This window comes from Danio rerio, chromosome 10 (genome assembly GCF_049306965.1).
Source record: "Danio rerio strain Tuebingen ecotype United States chromosome 10, GRCz12tu, whole genome shotgun sequence".
NCBI lineage: Eukaryota > Metazoa > Chordata > Actinopteri > Cypriniformes > Danionidae > Danio > Danio rerio.
Window position 1 is genome coordinate 10663329 of NC_133185.1, and position 9079 is coordinate 10672407.

General features: G+C 33.7%; 1 long non-coding RNA gene across 1 annotated transcript; it reads left to right on the plus strand.

Moving 5' to 3' along the window:
* The first annotated feature begins 213 nt into the window (after positions 1–213).
* Positions 214–3876, plus strand: LOC141376313 (uncharacterized). Its single transcript, XR_012386148.1, has 6 exons — positions 214–449; positions 695–838; positions 1551–1667; positions 2048–2089; positions 2411–2541; positions 2882–3876. It is a non-coding gene; the product is annotated as an uncharacterized lncRNA (long non-coding RNA).
* Positions 3877–9079: the final 5203 nt, after the last annotated feature.

Genomic DNA, 9079 nt, shown 5'->3' on the forward strand with positions numbered 1-9079 from the left:
CCCTTTATACCTTTGGAGATTGCAAATTATGTAGCCAGAGTTACGTATGGCTTCACTTTGTCTTTAAAACGAACGATATGGTGCGGTATGACACCGTTCCTTTTCTCACTTACCAGTTGTCCACTTACCTGCATGTGGGCGGCTTTTCTGCTGTTACCAGTTTGTCCGGTAGCAAAGCGGATTTGATTGCGACTACAGGGTTCGAGTCTGGTCAGTTGGTTGGTGGATTATGTGAGAACAGCAGGCGGGAATGGCACTTGTGAGAGAAATTTGACATCTGAAAAAGAGTACAGAGCAGCCTCTGGCGGAAAACAAACACTACAAAAAACATAACTCCTGCACTGTTAGACATTTCTGTAAATTACACAGTTATTTACTGTATTTCAATTCTGGAGGACAATTTATTAGTGTGCCTGAAGAACATACTGGATTTAACAAACTTTACTCTGGTAAGCTGAGGCAGTGTTTCATTTTACAGAATGTTTTGTGGACGAGAAAAGAACAAAGTAAAGTATAAAGTTGGCTATTAATATTTTCTCTGGCTTGGCGTTATTTCGCCCATTTGAGAAATATATCATCTATTAAGATGTTACCTTTATTTAATTTATTACATTAACACTACTATTACTTTAAATAAGACTGTTTATGACTATTAGCCATTGTTCTCGTCATATCTTTTTATTTATTTACATAGGAACCGGTGTTGCAGCGGGTTTTGGTTTAGGAGGGAACCAGAGGTATGCAGACAGTTTTGGAGGACACTTAGCACGAGACAACGGTCCGGCAGAGAGTGTTTTCCCCCAGAAGAATATGAATGAAAGACCAACAAATAATCCAGGTAAAAGCGCGTCTGTCTGTGCTGACAACACTCGACATTGATTTGAGCACCTCTATTAGCATTTGTTTGCTCGGCAACATTGGCTGAAGCGATCTTAAAATGGTAATGTTAACTGTTAGCTAAACTGAGCTAAGTTTATACTGAATTGGACTCAAACTCATTTTAACGTGCAACGTTTAACTTATATTGATTTATACTATATATATTAGATGTTGTGAACTTATTTTTCTCTGGTTTAGAGTACCTTATAACGTTAGCTTGAGAAAATAACATCGCGACGTAACCTATAAGAACGTTAACGTAAATCTATACAATATGCATAGAGGTAAAGTTGGTTTTATATTCGCACATTCGTTCATTTAGAAGACTCTATACTGTTTACCATGTTACTTTGAATATTCGATCAGAATTAGCATGCAAATATGACTTGAAATCAACATTAACACTGTTTATTTGACCGTGAGCATGTTGTACTTTGATAGTCATTAGCTGCTAAAATGATTTCGCTATTTAGAGTTTGCAAATAATACTTTAATGAAATTAAATTATTAAGGGGGAAGTCTGAATCTGCTAATATAAAACCAATTTTACCTCTATGCATTATGCTAATAACCACCTTTTTGCTATTTATTGTTTGCTAATTATTTTTTTATCACAACTCTTGACATTTGGTTTAACATAATTGTTACCATTATATTTTTTTTCTGTTTAGATATGGCACTGGCACAGCAGCAGGTTTTGTCTGAAGAAACAAACAGCATTTCGGAGGAACATCTTGATCAGCACAGCCTTATGCTTAAAAAATAAGCAAGACCAGTAAGCAACCAAGGTAAACAAATAAAAAAAAAGTTGTGTGGAGGTTGTGGATTGTAGCAATAGAAGTAAAGTTGGTTTTATATTCACACATTCAGACTTTCCCCTTAATAATATAATTTCATAAAAGTATTATTTGCAAACTCTAAACAGTAAAATCATATTAGCAGCAAATGACTATCAAAGTACAACATTGTTCACAGTCAAATAAACAGTGTTAATGCTGTTTTCAAGTCATATTTGCATGCTAATTCCAATCGAATATTCAAAGTAACATGGTAAATAATATAGAGACTTCTAAATGAACGAATGTGCGAATATAAAACCAACTTTACCTCTATATTGTAGCATGGTATTCTTATCTGTATTTTTGGCTTTTTTATGGTCTTAATATAGAATACTGGGAGCCTGCCTGTGCAAACTGGACCTCATACAACAGTAAGTACTGTACATCTATTTGTTTCTCAATATAGTAACGTTACTTTTAATACAAAATGTGTCACATGTTTAGTTGCTAGCTAAATAAAAAAATCGTTTTCCCTTTTTTATTAAACCATTTAGTAGGTTTTTTTTTCATCTTTGTTTATAATATTTTTGAGCAGATTGAGGTCTGTCATGGGTCAGACATTTCAAAATACAATAATTAGTATTGGGATACATGCATTTGTCTATGTATTAAATGTCTTTTTCCCCATTTCATGTTGCCTAAATATTTTGTAATAAATAAAATAATACAATTTTTTGTATAAATAATTCCAGAGGATGAAACAAAATGCACAGCAACAACCAGAGTGAGCCAGAAGATAGCAGGAGAAGTAGTGAAGAGAATGACAACCATGAACAACAGTGTGTTATCCTTCTTTCACCAGCTAACTGAGAACTTGGATTAGGTGAGACACTCTCAATAGTTGTATCAGTATTCAGTCAGTTTTAGTTTATTAGGAATACATAAAACAAATAGTCTAATCTGTCCTGCAGTGAGTCAACCCATCACAAATGCTACAATGTTTTTGTAAAACCTTGTTAGGGAAAAAAATAAACAGGACATTCTGGTTAGTTATCTTTTAAACATGGTAGTGAGCAGGTTATGAGCAGGAGCCAGTTGCTCAGTACCAGCTGAAAACTACCCCAACCTAGCTGCCATGCTTCAAAATAATTAACCAGTATATGATTTATTTTTTTTAAACAAGCTTCTTCTATGCTTATGTTAGTCTGTTTGTCCTTATCCAGAGTTTTTCATAATCCTGGACTGGGCCAAATCCTGACCAGATGCTGTGGTGGTCATGGAGGAGTGAATCCTAAAAGACACACGTGATCAATGAGTTTCCGCATTGATCCATTGGGCCAGCCTGACCACCCGCTGGTGAACTTTCAAGCCTCTGGTGCCTAGACTGCGGCCTTGCACAAGTTTGGCTAGAGGAGAACTGGTCGTGCCCAACTGAGCCTGGTATCTCTCAAGGGATTTTATTCTACACTTTCGTCAGTTGGTGAAGTTTGTTCCATGCCACTGTCGCCACTGGATCGCTTGGCTACGATTGGTGGATCGGTGGATTTGCTCTTCAGTGTTTGGACTTTCAGCAGTGACATTTACTGCTTCAATTCTGAAAACTGGACTGAAGCAGCTTCAATTTATAAGAACTTCTATGTTAAGCTGCTTTGACATCATTGATCTACATTGTAAAAGTGCAATAGAAATAAAGATGAACTGCATTTGAACATGTGAATTCAGACCTTGTTGAGCATTTGACACCAGAACTAGTAATATTTTAAAGTTGGGTTGTTTCTGAGTCGGCTAATAGTTACAAATATTTATTTTTCCAACAATATGCAATTCAGAAGTTTAAATGTTTATTGTACATGCATGTTCTAGTGCTTTGTGTGATTTCTTTATTTTTAATGTGTTGATTTTATTGCTTAATGTAATTTTCACACATTTTCCTTAAATGCTTTAAGCATTATTAATGTTTTAAAGAATGGAATATTTTGTAATTGTGTCTGGTTTAATGTCAGTAGTACTTAGTACAATTGGTTTTTTTTTCTCAACAATATGCAGGTCAGACACTTAAATTAGTTTTGCACATGTATGTTAATGTGCTTTGTCATTTTCAATGTTTTTTTTCTTAAAATAAAATATTTTGAATGATTAAAATGTAATGTTTTTACACATTTTTAAGCTTGTTTTAAGCATCTCCAATGTTTTAAATAAAGAGTGTTTATTTTGTTAATATTTTGTAATTGTGTCTTTTTTAGGTCTATAGTATTAAAATAATATTAATAAAATTATATTATAAAATATTTAGGACAAAATTAAAAGGTTTTCAGTAGCTTACTGTTAACTTAGGTTTTTACAGTAGTTAACCATTTTCAGACACTACGGTAACATGCTGTAAACGGATTTACAGTTGTATACTGTAAATCTAAAATACAGTAACTTACTGGCAACAGTGTTGCCAGTAAGTTACTGTAAAAACCCTTTGAAATGTCTAACAGTGTGGGATGTATTTTGCTCTCTTCAGAAATGTATTTGGGGGTACGTAATCAGAATGTTGAGTTGCAATGTAGCTAAACTGGGTGAAGTAATTATTACCTACACCATTACGCCACTAACAACAACCTGTACAGTTTAAACAGGACAGGATGATCCATGGTTTTAATGTTATTCATTCCAATTGTTCACCCTTGGTGCAATTGCACATTGACTTATGTATTGGAAATCAGTCCAACTCAGACAAATGAAGTTCAGTAAAAGTTTGAATCGGCTTTCAACAAGAACTTGTTGCTTGATGAGACTGAAGAGTTATAGTTGGACATTGATATTTTGTACAGCATGTCAGCATTTCCTTGACCCCTGTTTGGCTTAGTTTACCCTCAACAGCCCAGGAACAAATATCTAAGACCACTGCCAAGTCCCCCTTACACCCATCTGATGTATTCTACAAGACCGTAAGATCCTTTCATCTTCTCTTTTTTTATCCTCCATTTCTGCCTTTCTCTCAGGAGTCACTTCGGCCCTGAAGCCCACACTCTATCACTTCAAAGCATGAGCAAACAGGAAGGGGAAAGAGAGAACAGCAGAGGGTGAGTGAGAGAGAAAGAGATTTTGATCTGACAGACATGCCGGAAATAGGACAATAAAAAACAAAAAGCCTACAACTTTGCTTTCACAAACAGATGGAATTTTGAGAATGGATGAGATCCAACTGTCTCTTTATGCAAAGAAATTCAATTGATCTGTTTTTAATAAAGCCAAAACTGAAGCACACAAACAAACTCATCTGCCTTCTCACATGAACTCCACTCCATAATACATTTTACTCCTATAATTATTATAAATACTCAGTGTGCACTGCATATATTAAATGTTTTGTAAATATATATATATATATATATATATATATATATATATATATATATATATATATATATATATATATATATAAACAATAGTTCTGTCTGGTTGTTGAATCTGATTGGCTGATAGTCGTGCAATATTCTGCCAGTAACGGCACTCAGACCGCCTCTTTACCCTTCACTTTTGTGTATTACGCCACCCACATACACTGTTAACCCTTACTGTAGATTATGCAGTAAATAACTGTAAAATAGCCAGTGTTTAGCTGTAATGAAAAGAAACAGTATTTTACTGTAAAAGGAGCAGGATTTGTATGAAATTATGTAGTGCAAAGAATAAATTACAGTAATTTACTCTATGTACCATTACAGATATTTACTGTGATAATAAATGGTAAATTACTGTTCAACCATTACTGCCCCACCTACTCTGATGCTTTATGTTGCTAATTATATATATATATATATATATATATATATATATATATATATATATATATATATATATATATATATATATATATATATATATATACAGTTCAGTTTTGGTATGTGAATGGTCAGTATTGAGGTGAGTGAGACATTGCATTGATGATAAGCAGAACTTCACTGCAGCCATCTCTGTGTTTTCTTTCGTTCCTTTTATGTTTTTAACATTGAGTATCAGGAGTCAACCAATGCCACAGAGCTTATTAAAAGGTAAGTATAAGATATGGACGAGATGCATTTAAAGGCAAAAATATTCGCACAGAGCAAAGAAATTGTCACAACAATTCCTATAACTTTGTTTACTTGTCCTAAAAATTAATCTAATTTAATCTAATTGCCTAGTTTGGCCTATAGTTAAGATTTTAAATTGCACTTTAAACTGAATATTAGTATTTTGCTAAATAACTAGTAAAAATGTGTTATTAAAATATATATATCTTAAACAGCACGTACATACATTTTTGCAGAGACTCAATGAATTTGTCTGGAAAACTTCAAATGAAGTAGGTAAAAGTGGCATTAACAGTATAAAGGCTTTCCTAAATAAATGTATAAATCATGTTATTTTTTGTGTTTTTTATTATTACTACAGATTTGGAACGACATGAGAATCAGATTATTTATTTATTTATTTATTTATTTATTTATTTATTTATTTATTTATTTATTTATTTATTTATTTATCTATTTATTTATTTATTTATTTATTTTTTGCTTTGGATGAAGTTTGTATATTTTAATTGTTTTTATTTAACAATATGTGCATAATTGTGATAAATGACAGTTGCTTTGAAAATATGCTATGCACCAGGGGTGTCAAACTCCTGGAGGGCTACAGCCTAGTAGAATTTAGTTCCAGCCCTGCTTCAACACACTACCTTTAGATTTAGTTTGATCAGGTGTGTTTAATTAAGGTTAAAGCTTAACTGCACTGTTACCCTGTAGATTATGCAGTAAATAATTGTAAAATAGCCAGTGTTTTGCAGTAATGAAAGAAAGAGTATTTTACTGTAAAATGAGTAGATTTTGTATGAAATTGTGTAGTGCAAATGATAAATTACAGTAATTTACTTTATGTACACATTACAGGTAGTAACTGTGACAATAAATGGCAAATTACTGTTCAACCATTACTGTCCCATCTACTCTGATGCTTTATGTTGCTAATTATAGAGGCGTGCATTTTAAAGGCAGAAAACAATGATTTCTGCATCACCAGACACTCCCACCGGCTGTCTTATTCTTAACCAAAAAGTTTTAGAAAAAGTTTTCAGAAAATGCTGGCCCTTTAAGGGAGTCAGGTGTTTGATTTGTTTACTGCTGAATGTGCTCTATTCTCTGTCCATCAACTAGGATGTAGAGTCTGATATTTTTTAGGCTTTAAGTAAGAATCTACAATGAGTAAGTAAAATGTGTTTAAATGAAGTTTGAGGGTTTCTAAAATAAGGCTGTGTTTTAAGTTATATTGTTGTTATCTTGAACTGTGTACTTGAAAGCTACATTGTTAGCTAGTTAGCCTCTTCTCATATAACCTCTTACATTACTTTTGTTTAAGTATATTTATTTATTGGATATTGCATATTGTCATAATGTACAGACGCTAACATTTTCATGTATCTTTCTGGCAAATAAGCAGTTTTATGCACATAAAAACCATAAAATTCCATCACCTTAGTAAGGTATCATGTGCACAGAAATCATCACAGGGAATCACAAAAATTAGATACACATAACCATCCACACACAAAGCTCCACTGTTAGGTCCTAGGTTATGAGTTTGTTGCTAAGTATTTTTCAGAGCTGTGTTTCCACCTATAAATTGATATTAGAAATAATAGAAAAGTTTGTTTTCATGAGATTTTTAAAGTCAATAATAATTATAACAATAAAAGATTGGATCCTTTGGATTTTCTGTGTTGCTGACTTTATTTTAGTTTTTTTATAATTATTTAAAACTTTTTATTGAGAAGTGACAGTATGTGCCTGTGTTTGACAAACATGTTTCTATCTATATCTCTATCTATGTGTTCTTTTCATATGCTTATTTTTTAATTATTTAAAAAATAAAATAAATATTTTGTGTTTTTTGCTGTTCAGTTTTTTATGCATGGTTCGCATTGAGGAGAGAGTAACACATTTCACTGCAGCACTTTCTGTGTGTGTGTGTGTGTGTGTGTGTGTGTGTGTGTGTGTGTGTGTGTGTGTGTGTGTGTGTGTGTGTGTGTGTGTGTGTGTGTGTTTTAATGCATATGTGATTGTGATAAATGTTGGAAGTTGCTTTAAAAGTATGCTATATACCATGGGGGTCAAACTCCAAGTTCCTGGAGGACTGCAGCGCAGCAGAGTTTAGTTCCCACCCTGCTTTAACATTACCTGTAGATTTCTAACGAGCCTTAATTAGTTTGATCAGGTGTGTTTAATTAGAGTTACAGCTTAAAGTCCCGGTCACACTGCACTTTTCTTCCTGTAGACTTCCATTCATACGCATGTGAATGCTGCAGACCATGTGAATGCTGCAGACCAGAAATTTTACAGTTCGCAGTATTGGAAAGTTCAAGCTTGGAGAACTCTGACCTGCGAAGTCACATTATGTGATTGCTTGAGACCAATCAAAGATCAAACCATGACCTCTCTGAACAAAAATTATGGACCAGTTGCTCGCTTTTTCAGTCTCTAATTATTTTGTTTAATCCCACTCCTTTTCGCAGTGCCGTATGACAGAATTTCGCATGCTCAAACATTAGTGTGACCACAGCCTTACTGTGCAGACCTGTGGCTCTCAGTAACATGTAAGATGATATTTATATCTGCTGATGATTTCTTAATCTTGTTATACATTTTCTGCTGTATATTTGTTTGCTGCCAAAACAATAAAATAAATTTGTCAGAATGTTTATGCCTTCTATTTTTAATAACAGGTAAGATTACTAATTAATTTTAGTAACACTATGACATACTATTAATGTGTATGCAGTATAATGCTGTGAGTTGTAATACTACTATACAGTAATTAACTGTACACAGTTTCCAGTAAGTTACCGCTACTGCTCTATTACAGTAATTAACTGGCAACACTGTTGCCAGCTACTCACTGTGAAAGTTTGGTTACAGTAAGAAACTGGCAACACTGTTGCCAGCTACTCACTGTATCAGTTCAGTTACAGTAAATAACTGGCAACACTGTTGCCAGCCACTCACTGTAATGGTTCAGTTACAGTAATTAACTGGCAACACTGTTGCCAGTTACTTACTGTAACCAAACTTTCACAGTGAGTAGCTGGCAACAGTGTTGCCAGTGTTCTACTGTAAAAAAGCCTGGTAAGGTCTAACAGTGTACAGCAACAAGCTGAGGACACTATACAGTTTGAAAAATATTCATGCTGTTGGGCAACATAATGTACTTTTGAGGCTTTTTAAGTCGAGAATGTAGTTTTTTAGATTACAACTATGCAGTTTATTTACAAGGATAGTGCCTATTTTAAATATTTAAAATTTCTAAGAGACAGAGCATCTGCGGCCATTAAGGCTGATTTATACTTTTGCGCGAAGTGAATGCGTATGCTACGGTGTGGCTCAGCCAGGGTGACC